The sequence below is a fragment of the Corythoichthys intestinalis genome, chromosome 5 (assembly GCF_030265065.1).
Source record: "Corythoichthys intestinalis isolate RoL2023-P3 chromosome 5, ASM3026506v1, whole genome shotgun sequence".
NCBI classification, from domain to species: Eukaryota; Metazoa; Chordata; class Actinopteri; order Syngnathiformes; family Syngnathidae; genus Corythoichthys; species Corythoichthys intestinalis.
The window spans coordinates 10,987,768-11,003,022 of NC_080399.1; the positions used below are offsets into that span (position 1 = coordinate 10,987,768).

Here is a 15,255-nt window from a genome sequence, read left to right on the forward strand (position 1 = left end):
TTGTGCTTTACTGTCTTCACATTTTGACTCAACCAGAGCTTGACAATTTTATTATTGCGTTCTTAGCCACAACAGAGAAGCCGTTGAATGCGAGATGATAAATTTCTGCTTCCCCTTGTGAGTTTAATTTGTTACAAAACAATGTCCAAAACATCGAGTCCTTTTCCCACATTTGTTCTTTTCATTATCTGCCAAACTGCTGCAAAGTGCTATCACTGCAATTTGCTCATAAAACCTCTAAAATTATGCTTTACAATCCAATCAAGCGCTCTCTTCCCTTGTCTCATCTTTAATCAGTATTTATCTTCGCAAAACAAAAAGAAAAACATTTCCGCAGCCAAATTATTAATTGGATTAATTTGTTAAACAAGAGCTGCTGGGAAGGAGTTGGCCAATCAAAGCCCATCGAACAAAGCAGGAGGGACTCAGCTCAGATGCTCTTCAGGTGGTCCAACATGTCCATGGCAGCGGCTCAATTTCCCCCTCCCCCAAACATGAATACAGGAACAGACGAACAACACAGAGGGGAATTTAATCAAGCATTTTCATGGTGAGAAAAATTGGATTCAGCAATGCAACCATTGCTCGATCGTTTCTCCAAGTCAAAGATCCAAAGCTGAAAATGGGTTTTTATAACACACCACAACTATGTGATCTTTTTAAACTGCAAGATTACATAAATTAGTTGCAGTCTTTCCTTTCATTTGGTATGACTGCAGTGTCAAGGCAATTAGCAAATATATCTGTTAAAGAAAGTAACAATTGATGTATCAAATCAGTAATTTATCAAGCTAATCAGGCAAAGAGGGACATATGGACCCCTGCGTTATTTGATGATAATGACTTATTAATTAAACAATTCAAATTTTCTTTTAGTTAGAGTAATCAGTCCAGTCTTTGTGATATTAATACTCTGCTATCAGCATTGTAATTAATTAGAAAGCTATCAATAGTGAGCAGTTACATAACTAATTGGATTATTGTAGAAATGTTCACCACGTGCGACGTGGCGTGGCAATATGAGTCCGAAGTCGAAATGAGGGATTCTGGGATAAAAGGTCGAATTAGTTCACCAGCAGAACTTTTTTTTTTTTTTTAATTTCCAGCTAAAATTAGGTGGGGAAGAAGAAGAAAAATATTTTCCATAATTCTTCCATTGATTTACCTCTGATTCGTCTATTGTCTTGTGCAATGCATTGTGGGATATTGTATCGAGGTCAAAAAACATGCCGCGTGACCAAACTTGGGACTTTTCTATGGATTTTCAAGGTTAAAAACAAACCAAACAAATCAATAATATTTAATGGCCCTCTGGAAAAAGACAGAGATTGCTGACAGTATGAATAACTAACATGCTGGTTGGCAAGTGAGAGGCTTGTCGTCCATATATTAGTGCAATTTTGAAAAGCCAAAATTCACAGACTACCCAACTTCCATTCACAATTTCTTTGTGCCTTCTTGTTCAAAGATAACTCATTAACAGATAAAGGGATGATTATAAAAGTTGCAGGATATGCTTGTAATATGAAAAGGAGAGGTGATTATATTTTGGGGTCATGAGGTCAAATGTCAGAGAGGTCAAAAAAGGAATTTCTGGTGGCGGTGTGCTCTCTAAGGATGGGTTTATAACAAAAATTGAGTAGGAATCTGCCTAGAGAGAAGTGTCGGTAACACTTTATAATAACAATCAGTTTTACTAGTTAATAGATCATGAGTAAACTGTTGATAAATGATTTATTGTTGATTTGTGAAGTATTTTGTTAACAGTTTGTTAAGCATTTACAGGGTGTTCCAACATGGTTGACCCCATTCTAAATGCTCATGCTAGTTGATGGATCTTAATAAAACTATATACACTTTATGTTGAAGGTCATACGTTTTATTGGTTAAATATACAAAGAAAAGTACAAATATTTGTTGGTTCTATGGCAGATTTTTTTTTTTTTTTTTTTATAAATGTGCAACATGAGCGCTGCCTGCAAAATGCCTTATAAAAAAATGCCTTTTCTTTTTAAGTGAACGGCATTTCTTAACCTGAAAAGATAGAAATGCCAAACGTTATACACAAAAACTTGAAACGTTTCTACACAAACTGTGTTTCAGGTTAATAACACCCTGTAAATCAGGGGTCCCCAAACTTTTTCCTGTGAGGGCCACATAACCCTTCTCTTCTCTGATGAGGGGCCGGGGTCAGTTTGTAACAGAAAAAGTGTGACGATTGCAGGAGTGCCTAAATGTAAAAATGTATTGTTTTTCAGAAAGCCACAATCAAATAACCCTTTCTGGATTCTTCACGGAACCAAAGTAAATAAAATAAAAATGATATAATATAATATAGTATAATATAATATAATATATATATAATATATAATAAATAATTAGGGCTGTCAAACGATTAAAATTTTTAAGCGAGTTAATCACAGCTTAAAAATTAATCGATTTAATCGCAATTCAAACATCTCTAAAATATGCCTTATTTTTCTGTAAATTATTGTTGGAATGGAAAGATAAGACACAAGACGGATATATACATTCAACATACTGTACATAAGTACTGTATTTGTTTATTATAACAATAAATCAACAAGATGGCATTAACATTAATATTCTGTCAAAGCAATCCCTGGATAGAAAGACTTGTAGTTCTTAAAAGATAGATTTTAGTACAAATTATAGAAATTTTATGTTAAAACCCCTCTTAATGTTTTCGTTTTAATAAAATTGGTAAAATTTTCAATCAAAAAAATTAACTAGTAGCTCACCATTGTTGATGTCAAGAATTACACAATGCTCATGGTGCATAAAATCAGTCGCACCCAAGCACCAGCAGAGGGAGACAAAAAACACAAGTAACAAGTGGACATGACACTGCTGTCATTTTAATCTGTTTGAGCGGGGCATATGCGTTAATTGCGTCAAATATTTTAACGTGATTAATGAAAAAAATTAATTACCGCCCGTTAACGCGATAACTTTGACAGCCCTTAATATAATATAATATAATATAATCAGGGGTGCACATAATTTTTTTGCCCAGGTTCTCAGAGGAGGACCTGGAGATGTGACTTGGTCCTCATTGAGCTTGAGAGCCGACCCACCTGATGCGATAAATTTATGACAAGCTTTACTTAGAGCCAATTAACTTTGATTAATTATATTAACAGTTAATGCTTGATTAACATCAACTGGCACAACAAAATTGCCATTACTTTGAAGTGAAATGTAAAGAAATAAACATAAAAGCACCAATTCAAAATAAAGGGCATTATGCGGCTCCCACATTAACTCCAAGCCTTTTTAAAAGTGGGATGTCCTCCTCATAAGACCTCATTGAACGTGCATGTTTAGCTTTGTAAAATGCGAGCAAAAACACGTTTGTCAGTGCATGGCGCTGTTCATTACCTTTATTCCGCCCTATTCCGCCACATGTCCATAGGGCGAGTGGGGTCCTGTTTGACATCGATAGTTTGCTTAATTGCCACATGCTCTCTGTTTTTTTCGTGCTTTTCAAAGTTTGGATGGCTGAAATTCTTTGCCCCTTCATAAAATGCGTTGCTCTAATCGGCGACATTGGGATTCTCACGGCACATTTTGTACCGCATTTCCGTGCGAGCATCATTCGCTTCTAGCCATGTACCTCCTGTAGCCACTTTTCAGCAAAAGTCCTTTTTTTCGGTAGCTCCGGTGACGTCTCTGTCGTCTGTCTGTCTTTTGACGGGGGTGGGGGAACACGGAAGTAATTACTCAGTGTGGCCTGCCTCATCGACATTTTGAGAAGTTATTTTCTCGTGTCCGCCGCAAATAGAGTGGTCAGCCATCGGTACGCAAAAGCGTATGGAAGCCGTTGAGGGCCAGCGCGTTTGTCTACGTCCAGTACGCATGTGCGGACCACTTATGTGCACCCCTGAATATAATATAATATAATATAATATAATATCATGTAATATAATATAATATAATATAATAATACTGTATTAATTAAACAGATAATAACCAAATAACCATTGCTCAGTTCTTCACAGAAAAAAGCCAGGACATAAATAACTCTATTGAAAAAAAAAAAAAATTTTTTTTTTTTTTTTTTTTTTTGTTCAGGGGGCCGGACCAAATGTGGCTGCGGGCCGTATCCGGCCCGCGGGCCGTAGTTTGGGGACCCCTGCTATAAATGCTTAACAAACTGTTAACAAATACTTCACAAATCAACAATAAATCATTTATCAACAGTTTACTAATGAAAAGTAAAAAGGATAGCTATTATAAAGTGTTACCAAAATGTCCTTCTATTTCTGTTTTCTACTGTTAACGTTAAATAAACTGTGAGAAATGTTGTGAACTCTGCTGGAAACATAGAACTACAAAAACGTGAGCAAAAAACTGCTTAGAGACTGGTGCTGAATAACCTTATATGTTGCCCACACAACACAACATACACAAAACAGAATCATAATTAACTAAGTAGATAAAAATATATATGGCGGAAAACACTCAGGTGACTTGAAGTTCAGCTCTGAGACCCCAATTTGGCCAAATTTCAAAATTGTCTGATATGCATGTGTGATATATCATTGGATTACTTAAAATCTCAATTTTCTGGGTTAGGAAAAATTTTGAACTGGAGGGCATTTAAAAAAAAAATCTTTTTAAACAGAAAAACCCTATCTGGAGGTGATAGCACGTGAGAGCAGAATTACAGACGCCATGACTTTAACGAGATATTATCGCATACTTACCTTGTTTCGATCCAAAAACTCCATGTAGAATGTATCACTGAGTGTCAATTTTATGGGTGAAACATGGTAAAATAACACGGGTCGCGATGCAGAAATCGCAAACATCAAGGAGTGGTCGAGATTTTCTTTTTCATATACAGTGGTACCTCGACATACGATCGCTTCGACACACAATCTTTTCGACATCCGACGTAAAATTTGACGCGCCATTTGTTTCTACATCCGACGACATGCTCGAAATACGACGACACGACAGCAACGCAAACGAACTCACGGCGGATTTTCTTGTGTGAGAAATCAACACAGGTTTCCAAAAAGTTGGTACAGTTGGTGAAACAAGGAAAAAAGTGATGCATACCTTTGAAATGAAGATGCAAATTATAGAAAAATATGAGCGTGGGGTGCGCATCCGTGAGCTGACTCAACAATACAGCTCCACGGTCCTCTTCCGGCCACCGTTCGCCAGTCTTTATAAGTTAAGGTGACAATTATTATTGTGGTAACATCGCCAAAGAAATCGCCAGCTTGGTCACGTTTTTATAATTTATTTAAGAACTTATTCAACACAAAACGCCCATTGCCCTCTGCAGTTGACTGTGCTCTCAAGAAAACGAAAGTATTATCTCTACCGCACTGACCTATCTCACTGTGACGTCAGCCCCGCGGTGCATTCAGGTACAGCAAAAAGTGTCCGCCACATTAGAATCCAATTTGTTACATTATTAACGGAATCATTTTTATTTTATTATTATTAATATTATTATTATCATTATTATATTATTCTGATTTTTATTAATAACTTATTTATTTTGCTATGTTTAATTGCCATTTATAATAATTGTACCAGCAGTATTTATTATGGATTTAGTGTAGGTTTTTGGGTGTGGAACGAATTAATGGAATTTTAATGTATTCCTATGGGAAAATCCTGCTCGACATACGACCATTTCGACTTACAAACAAGGTCTTGGAACGAATTAACTTCGTATGTAGAGGTACCACTGTACAGTATTTACCCTTTTAAACGTTTTTTTTTTCTACATTTTTCTTTGTTTGGATCGATTATTTGTCATCTATCATATCAGAGAAAATGCGACAGTAACAAAAACAAAAATACAAATAAGCGATAGTTATGAGGAAGATATCCGTCACCTATTTACAGACACGATTTTTTTCATTGTGATGTAATTTGTTTAAAAGTTTAAAATATGCCAGCGAATAATTTTAAAAAGTCAGGTTTTTTTAATTTAATTTTAAACATCAATTAATGATTCTAAGCTAAAAATGACAGACATATAATTAATTACCTTCGTTTTATGGCTGGGTTGAAACAAAAGCGGTTGCACGACGTCTGTAAACGGGCGTTTCCAGGGTAAAACGGACAAATTAAAAATAGTTCGGGGGCTTAATGCACGATGAATCTGCTATGGCAGCATATAGACATATTGTTCTATCAAACACAAAAGTTGCTCTGGCTTAAAATACAGCAGTTTCTTTTAAAAAGGAGTGCAAGAGCAGAAACTGCTTTTTCTGTCTTGTCTGTGTTTTCCGCCATATATGTTTTTTAGGGGGGATGCTGCGAGCTACCCACACTAGCGTTGCAATGGACTGGTCGATCGTGATCGACATAATGAGCACCGGTGATTTAGCATATCAATTAGCTTCATATTCGTGAGAAATGTAGCCCTTCCAAGCAAAAACTTTACATGCAGGTTATACTGTTATATCGACTCTACCAATGTTGAGACCAAACCTACGCCCTTGAACTGAACCCACAAGTTAACCAAATGATCCACTGCAATGACCTTTCTTATGTATAGTGTTATGTATTACAGTCAGACTGCGGTTACATTATTGGTCTGCAAACACATAATAAAACATCATCTTGGAAAGATCAATGACCACCGTGGTAAACACCACTTCCCCCCACACGGGGCTCAAACTAGCGCTGCAAAAGTACAAATGTTTCCCCCTTATCAGGTTCCAAGAAGCACATTCACCACAAAATGTTGACCAAGTACATGAGAAAGTCCAAAACAATCAGTCTCACGGACAGTTTGAAACAAAAGCAGGTTTAAAAAAAACAAATGATGTCAAACAGGGGAAAATCCTGAGGATGAATTAGTTATGACCGGCATCTACATGTGGGGCAGACGAGGTATGAAATATTAACTTAGCATATGACTTTAAGGCGAAAGCTAATCCAGACGAGTTGAACGCTCTGTAAGTCCACACAGTAAATCGCTGGAGGAAAAGTGAGCGAGAGTTGACGTAATGCACCAGAGAGCGTCCCTCATTTGCGCTGCTGTCAAAAAATCTGCATGCAGATAACACCACACTATCCCTCAGCTGCTGGACTTCTCTTTGTACACGCCCAGTTTTTGTCTAACAGCTGGAAACTCACTTCTAGAAACCTTTCAAGTCTTGGACAATGATGTCATCTTTCAGCAGATTTAAAATATGCAGATGAAGGCAGTACTCCGTACTATAGTAGTTGCGGTATGAGCGAGAAAGTCTCAATTTTTGCCATGGAAACCAGAAACCACACACACCGGGGAAGCGATTGCCATGGCAGCCAACACCGTGACGACCAGAAGCTTCCCGCGACCGCACCGGTTCAACTGTGCTCTCGCGGAAAGCTGCTGTCCTCACATTTTTTGCATGCAGTGTCTATCTCCTGCTTACCTTTCACCAGAACAGGTCTTGAGTTTCTCAGTCAAGCGCTGACAAGGAGATCCCCAGAAGTCCAAACGATGCTGCCGCCGCTGCTACCAAGCCGGCACGGCGTCTCACACATGCACCAGCCAGAGCAGCAGATTGCAAAGGGGAGGGGAGAAATATATAAAAAAATAAAAAGCAAAAGAAGCAAGAGTGGGGGTTGCTGGAACATCAGCCAGAGCATTACATCATAGGCTGCGCTCAGCGAAAGGATGGGCAGAGAAGGAGGCACTCCTTTGGAGACGCTCCAAATTCAATATGTGCCATCTGATAACTGTGAAATGCCCTCAGTGGTTATAAGCGGACCAGCGGATGAATTCGATCACCTCTGAGGGTTGCTGTCACAATGGATTTAATGTGACGTGTGGCCGAGGAAGATCATCCATCGCGTGACCGGTGTAGTTACTTCTGGTCCTCGCAAAGTGGGGAGATAATCAACCTCTGAGGAAGGTCATCTGGAGATCTCAAAGAACAGCTGGCATGTTTGACTTATAAGCAGGGGTGAAAGTGGGCCAGAACGTGCAGGAACACAGTTCCGGTATAAGATTCAGAGCCAGAACGCAGTTGCGGTATAAGATTCAGGGCCGGAATGCTGTTCCGGTACATGATGCTTTAATTCTAAAAATATGACGGCAACTGTCAAAACGCTATATAAAAAAGAAAAAAAATGCTTAGCTGCCACACATGCATTTCATCTCCAAGAAGAAAACAAATTTACAACATCAGATTTACATACACAAGTGCTAACAACAAGCATGATAAAGTGCTTGTGTAGCGTAATCCGTTTCCACCAATGTTTATTATTTACAGTGGGGCAAATATGTATTTAGTCAACCACTAATTGTGCAAGTTCTCCCACTTGAAAATATTAGAGAGGCCTGTAATTGTCAACATGGTTAAACCTCAACCATGAGAGAAAGAATGTGGGGGGAAAAAACAGAAAATCGCATTGTTTGATTTTTAAAGAATTTATTTGCAAATCATGGTGGAAAATAAGTATTTGGTCAATACCAAAAGTTCATCTCAATACTTTGTTATGTACCCTTTTTTGGCAATAATGGAGGCCAAAGGTTTTCTGTAACTCTTCACAAGCTTTTCACACACTGTTGCTGGTACTTTGGCCCATTCCTCCTTGCAGATCTCCTCTAGAGCAGAGATGTTTTGGGGCTGTCTTTGGGCAACACGGACTATCAATTCCCTCCGCAGATTTTCTATGGGGTTGAGACCTGGAGACTGGCTAGGCCACCCCAGAACCTTGAAATGCTTCTTACGAAGCCACTCCTTTGTTGCCCTGGCTGTATGTTTGGGATCATTGTCATGCTGAAAGACCCAGCCACGTCTCATCTTCAATGCCCTTGCTGATGGAAAGAGATTTTCACTCAAAATCTCTCGATACATGGCCCCATTCATTCTTTCCTTTACGCAGATCAGTCGTCCATGTCCCTTTGCAGAAAAACAGCCCCAAAGCATGATGTTTCCACCTTCATGCTTCACAATGGTTATGGTGCAATTCAGTATTCTTTTTCCTCCAAACAAGAGAACCAGTGTTTCTACAAAAAAGTTCTATTTTGGTTTCATCTGACCATAACACATTCTCCCATTCCTCTTCTGGATCATCCAAATGCTCTCTAGCGAACCGTAGATGGGCCTGGATGTGTACTTTCTTCAGCAGGGGGACATGTCTGGCAGTGCAGGATTTCAGTCCCTGGCGGCGCATAGTGTAACTGATAGTAGCCTTTGTTACTGTGGTCCCAGCTCTCTGTAGGTCATTCACTAGGTCCCCCCGTGTGATTCTGGGATTTTTGCTCACCGTTCTTGTTATCATTTTGACGCCACGGGGTGAGGAGGGAGTTGAAAGTCCGTGCTGCCCAACGACAGCCCTAAAACACCACTGCTCTAGAGGTGATCTGCAAGGAGGAATGGGCCAAAATACCAGCAACAGTGTGTGAAAAGCTTGTGAAGAGTTACAGAAAACGTTTGGCCTCCGTTATTGCCAACAAAGGGTACATATCAAAGTATTGAGATGAACTTTTGGTATTGACCAAATACTTATTTTCCACCGTGATTTGCAAATAAATTCTTTAAAAATCAAACAATGTGATTTTCTGTTTTTTTTCCCACATTCTTTCTCTCATGGTTGAGGTTTACCCATGTTGACAATTACAGGCCTCTCTAATATTTTCGAGTGGGAGAACTTGCAAAATTAGTGGTTGACTAAATACTTATTTGCTCCACTGTACTTCTCCCAAAAAGTAATTGCGTTAGTCACTCAGTTACCTGAATGTAAGAGTAAATAGTTACTTGGCAAAGTAACTGGTAACAATGTTCCTGTTTTTTTTCCCCTTTTTATTTAAACAGGTCACACAATGTGAAGTTTGAAGAGTTTTTGGGACAATAGTAACCTTTGCTATGTGTGGAAGTCATTTAATGTTGTGAATCAACCGTTGAAGTTGTTAAAATTGCTCCCGTTATTGCATTAGTTCCCTTCTGTCTACTTTCGACATGTGTAAGTTTTAAAACTGTTTCATCATTTAAAGATAGATTTAAGTTAAGTTTTGCCGATTTAGGAGCATTTTGGATAAAAAGTTACTTAGGTTCGCTTGGAAGGTTCTCAACAACAGAGCCTTCCTGAGAAGTCTACTGCTTTAAGATGGTTTTTGTTTACTAACGCATCTAGTTTTGTTGCTAATGCCGCCGTGTCTCTTATTTGCATCTAGTTCTGTATATATGTGGTATCTACCGTAGCATCATGTGGGCGTAGTTTGTAGGCTATCGGCTACAGACAGGTATTATTGGAGCCACCTAGCATAGTAGCGTCACACTCTGACCGCCAATCCATTTTGACAGGGAGAGGCTGGCAGCGAATAATCACTGACAGCCCTCCCAGTCAAAATGGATTTGTCGTCTATCGCCGTCAGTGGCGCTGAAACGTGATCAGTAACTGGCAGCTCTTTCAGTTCTCAGTTAATTTAACTGCTGAAATGCAAATTACACCTGGTGTTTCATCTCCCTTGGAAGCAATTTTGCTTACGTAACTTGCCCTAATGCATTCAAACTACCGTTCTGGAAAAGGAGACTTCAATCATTGTTCTCTCCATATCACCTGTTTTCTCTATCTCTCGATCTTGTTCAAATGACAGTGAAGGGTTTTGACTAGGAGTGGGAACTTCTTGGTACCTCACGATACGATCGATTTGCGATATAAAGCTCACGATAACGATGATCTGACGATATGGCGATATAACAGTTATCAATGCATTTGTCAGGAAATCTTTCTAGGATATTCTACAAATGACTAATAAACAGAAAAACAAGCTTCTGCTATGAATTGGATGAGTTTATCACTAGTAAACGTCCAATCCATTTGAACTGGGAGGGTGGCAGAATGTTCCTTCGCTGCCATCCCTCCCACTTCAAAGGGATTGAACGTCTATGGCTGTCAGTGGCAGCCAATGCCAAGTAATGAGGTAATTTTGGGCCAATTAAGGTCATTAACTAGGGCTGTCAAACGATTAAAATTTTTAATCGAGTTAATTACAGCTTAAAAATTAATTAATCGTAAATTATCACAATTCAAAACCATCTATAAAATATGCCACATTTTTCTGTAAATTATTGTTGGAATTAAAAGATAAGACACAAGACGGATATATACATTCAACATACGGTACATAAGTACTGTATTTGTTTATTATAACAATAAATCAACAAGATGGCATTAACATTCTCTTAAAGCGATCCATGGATAGAAAAACTTGTAGTTCTTAAAAGATAAATGTTAGTTCAAGTTATAGAAATTTTATATTAAAACTAAAATTAATGCTTTCGTTTTATTAAAATTTGTCAAATTTTCAATCAAAAAATAAACTAGTAGCTCGACATTGTTGATGTCATTACACCATCCTCATTCCCCAAACCCATAAAATCATTTGGACCCAAGCACCAGCAGAGGGCGCCAAACAACAAAAAGCAAGTAACAAGTAACAAGCGGACATTACACTGCTGTCATTTTAATCTGAGCGGGGCATGTGCATTAATTGCGTCAAATATTTTAACGTGATTAATTAAAAAAATTAATTACCGCCTGTTAACGCGATAACTTTAACAGCACTATCATTTACATGTTGATTTTCAGTTACTTCCTCTTGATTTTAGGGTATTGTATGGGTCACTTCCTGTTTATTTTGAGTTACAGAACAGGAAGTGACCTGGGCATCACCCAAATGAATAGGCGGTGACTCAAACTCAACGGAAATGACCTGTAAATGAACAGCAAGTGACCTGTAAATGCCCCGAAAATCGGACAGAATGACTGCAAATGCTCTGGTTTCGAATGAATGAACGTTTCCAGTCTAAATGGATTGGGCGTCGAGCACCGTCAATGGAAGCCTTAGTAGCAACTTGTTGGTTCCTTTTTTTTTTTTTTTTTTTTTTTGGACACCTTTTTAAAACGATATCTCGATTCTTGGCAGGAGCATATCGATAACTTTTTGGGATACAAAGTATAACGATATATCACCATTTCGATATTTTGTCACACCCCTAGTTTCTACTATTGATGTCTTGGGAGACAGGGAAAGATTCTCCCACCCAAAAGTATGTTGGAGATGACAATTTATGATGAGTTAAAAATAAAAACAATTATTGGGCTAGAGTTTTACTGATTAGATAGGGGAGGAAAGCATTGACATTGACATAACAGAATATTCACCTAGGATAACCAAGTATGGTTTTTAGAGTGTAGTTAATGCAGCCATCATTTCAACAAGATCACCTAGTACACTGGCCAAAATCAAGTCAGAAGGGGGATTCAAAGTCTTGCGACCTGAACACAGAGCCTTAGAAGATTCAGCCATCCTGACTCATAGCGTTGAAAGGGAGCTAGGGTTATTATTTGAACGTACGCAAAAAGTACGAGTGATATATTTACGATAAGTAATACACAATTAGATGGCTGGGTGTCTAGTGGTAATTACTGATAAGATAGAGGAGGAAACTTCTGATTTCATACTACAGGATATGCAGTTGGCATAACCAAGTATCAAATACTGTGTATGTAGTCACTTTCTGGTTTACAGTGTAGCAACTTGACCTTATCTAGACTACAACTCACCTTCAATGCCGCTCAAAACTAGCTGTCAGAAGTGGGATTCGAACCCACGCCTCCAGAGGAGACTGCGACCTGAACGCAGCGCCTTAGACCGCTCGGCCATCCTGACTGTTGTCTTGGACCAGAGGCCAAGTTCAGCCGGACGCACGCACAAAAGCAGAGATGATGAACTGCTTCATATTTATGACAAGGTCTTCAAAAATACTGGGGTTGACTCTAAAGCAGTGGTCTCCAAACTATTCCACATAGGGCCGCATTGAGTGCAGGATTTTGTTCCAACAAGACAAGAAGACACCTTTGCACCAATCTGGTGTTTTACAAGTGTAATCAGTTGATTGCAGTCAGGTGCTACTTGTTTTAGCAGAAACCTCATTTGCCACGTTTACATGAAGCCAAATATTCCAATTACAATCGGAATATTTGTTCAAACCGAATAAATGTGTTCCATATAAACACCTCATTCGGAATGAACAGGCCCAAACCGAATGGAATTTCATTGCGATTCACAGGGGTGGAATATTCCTTTTCCCAAACCGCTTAGAAGTAAAATTATATCATGTAAACAGGGAAGCGGAATGGTGTCTGGTTGCGTTCTTTCTGCACATGCTCCGTACTGACGTGGTGACGTCACTTGGTGACGTAAGTAACGTCACTTGCAACATGGCTTCCAAGCACAGCGCACCTAATTGGAGTCCGGCGGAAAGATTGTATTTAATTCAAACTTTAAAAGAATTGAATATAATTGCTCGCTTAGACGGGCGTAAAACGAGGAACAGTGAACTATTTTAAAAAGTTCACGAGAGGTTACACGAAGCCGGAATAGACCGGAGCGTTGACCAGATTAGAAATCGCTGGAAAACGCTGACAACCGGCTACTACAAGGCAAAAGAGCAAAACAGCAGAAGCGGATACGACCCCACAAACACAACAAGTGGGTTAAAGTTAAAACAGCAGCACTCCGACGATCGATCTCCATGTTTTGCAACGTGACGCTTTGTTTTGATTAATCTGCGCATGACAGACGGCAGCTGTCAAACGCCCTTTCGGAATAAAGGCAGACACATGTAAACGATGGATCGGAATAGATGAAGTGACATGTAAACAGCTGATCTGAAATTTCCATTCGGAATGATTTGAATCGGTATGAATAAAAGTCAGCATGTAAACGTGGCTACTGATTAAACTGTATGTGCTCGATCGGTATGAACAAAAACCAGGACCCACAGCGGCCCTTCAGGATCGGTTTGGAAATCCCTGCTCGAAAGAGTCACACTGATTAGATATGGGAGGAAATTTTTCGTTTCATACTACAGGATATGCACTGCGGATAACCCAATATCAGTTTACTGTGTAGGTAATGCAGCCGTCATTGCAACTAAATCACCTAGATTGCTGACTAAAATCTGTCAGAAGTGAGATTCAAAATCTACTCCTCCAGGGGAGACTGCTACTTGAACACAGCGCCTTAGACCACTCAGCCATTCTGACTAAAGATCTATGGAGGAAGGTAAGTTCAGATGAACGAAGGCACAAAGCACAAGTGATGACTCAACTTATATTTATAGGAACGTAAACACAACGGTTGGGCTAGACCAGGGGTGTACGAACCGGTCCTCATGGGCTGCAGTGGGTCCTTGTCAACCAATGAAGGGGCCCGGGAAACAAGAAGCACCTGACAGCAATCAAGACGCGGCCATCCTGACTCAAATGTTTGAAAAGAAGCTAGGTTAAACTGAATGCATGAGAAAAATCTTACTTATGAATAGATTCATATTCATATTGAACAAGTTAAACACCTAGTTTGCCACCCAAAGACATATGTCATTTTGACTTAATCACCTGTACCCAGTGCAGCGTTATATGGAATCATTTAGAGCAGTGGTCTCAAACCGGTCCTCAAAGGGCCGCAGAGGGTACTGGATTTCATTCCAACCAAACGAGACAAATACCTTTTCACCAATCTGGTTTCTTACAAGTGTAATCAGTTGATTGCAATCAGGTGCTGCTTATGTTAGTAGAAACCTCATTGGTTGAACTGTTTGTGCTGGATCTGTTGGAACAAAAACCAGGACCCACTGCGGCCCTTTGTGGAGTCGGTTTGAGACCGCTGATTTAGAGACACCTGGTCCAGAGAATGCCATTGATAAGTTCTGAATGTGACTTCGTCAGAGATGCTTAAGCGTCTGCACGATATTTTACCCATGGGTAGCATGGCCGAGCGGTCCAAGGCGCTGGATTAAGGCTCCAGTCTCTTCGGGGGCGTGGGTTCAAATCCCACTGCTGCCAGCATTTTACCGAATTGATCAGAAAACAGAAACAATTAATGAATCATGTGTGCTCCTCTTGCGATTTCAAATGTAAATCACTGCAAATACTGTATTGCTGATTTGCTAATCTGCAATCAAAAGGATCAAAGTGAAACCAGACACTGGAATCATAATGATGTTTGCAGAGAAGATGAAACAACAGCAACATTTAATTTGAACCAAACAAAGTCAAGCCTGAATAAAAAATATGGACGACTTACATCCGCCATGTGTCTGCCAGCCAAATTCCTTGAAAGACTTGGGGGGATGATTAGATTTAAATAAAACCACTCTAATAAGATTACTGATCCCAAGTGTCCAGAAAACTGAAAAGCAAGGCTTGACATCTGACATCATTATTTACAGATTTGACCTTCAAAAGGCATATGTT

General features: G+C 39.3%; 1 protein-coding gene and 2 non-coding genes across 3 annotated transcripts in view; 1 reads left to right on the forward strand and 2 right to left on the reverse strand.

Annotated features, from left to right (window-relative positions):
* The window catches only part of sema4ba (sema domain, immunoglobulin domain (Ig), transmembrane domain (TM) and short cytoplasmic domain, (semaphorin) 4Ba), a 175,312-nt gene extending 167,776 nt beyond the window's left edge, over window positions 1–7,536 (reverse strand). Inside the window, exon 1 of the mRNA XM_057836051.1 lies at window positions 7,416–7,536. The gene's annotated coding sequence lies outside the window, so the exon portion shown is untranslated. The remainder of the gene's footprint in view (window positions 1–7,415) is intronic.
* Window positions 7,537–12,584: 5,048 nt separating this feature from the next.
* Window positions 12,585–12,667, reverse strand: trnal-cag (transfer RNA leucine (anticodon CAG)). The gene has a single exon. It is a non-coding gene; the product is annotated as a tRNA-Leu (tRNA).
* Window positions 12,668–14,762: 2,095 nt separating this feature from the next.
* Window positions 14,763–14,844, forward strand: trnal-aag (transfer RNA leucine (anticodon AAG)). Its single transcript has one exon. It is a non-coding gene; the product is annotated as a tRNA-Leu (tRNA).
* Window positions 14,845–15,255: the final 411 nt, after the last annotated feature.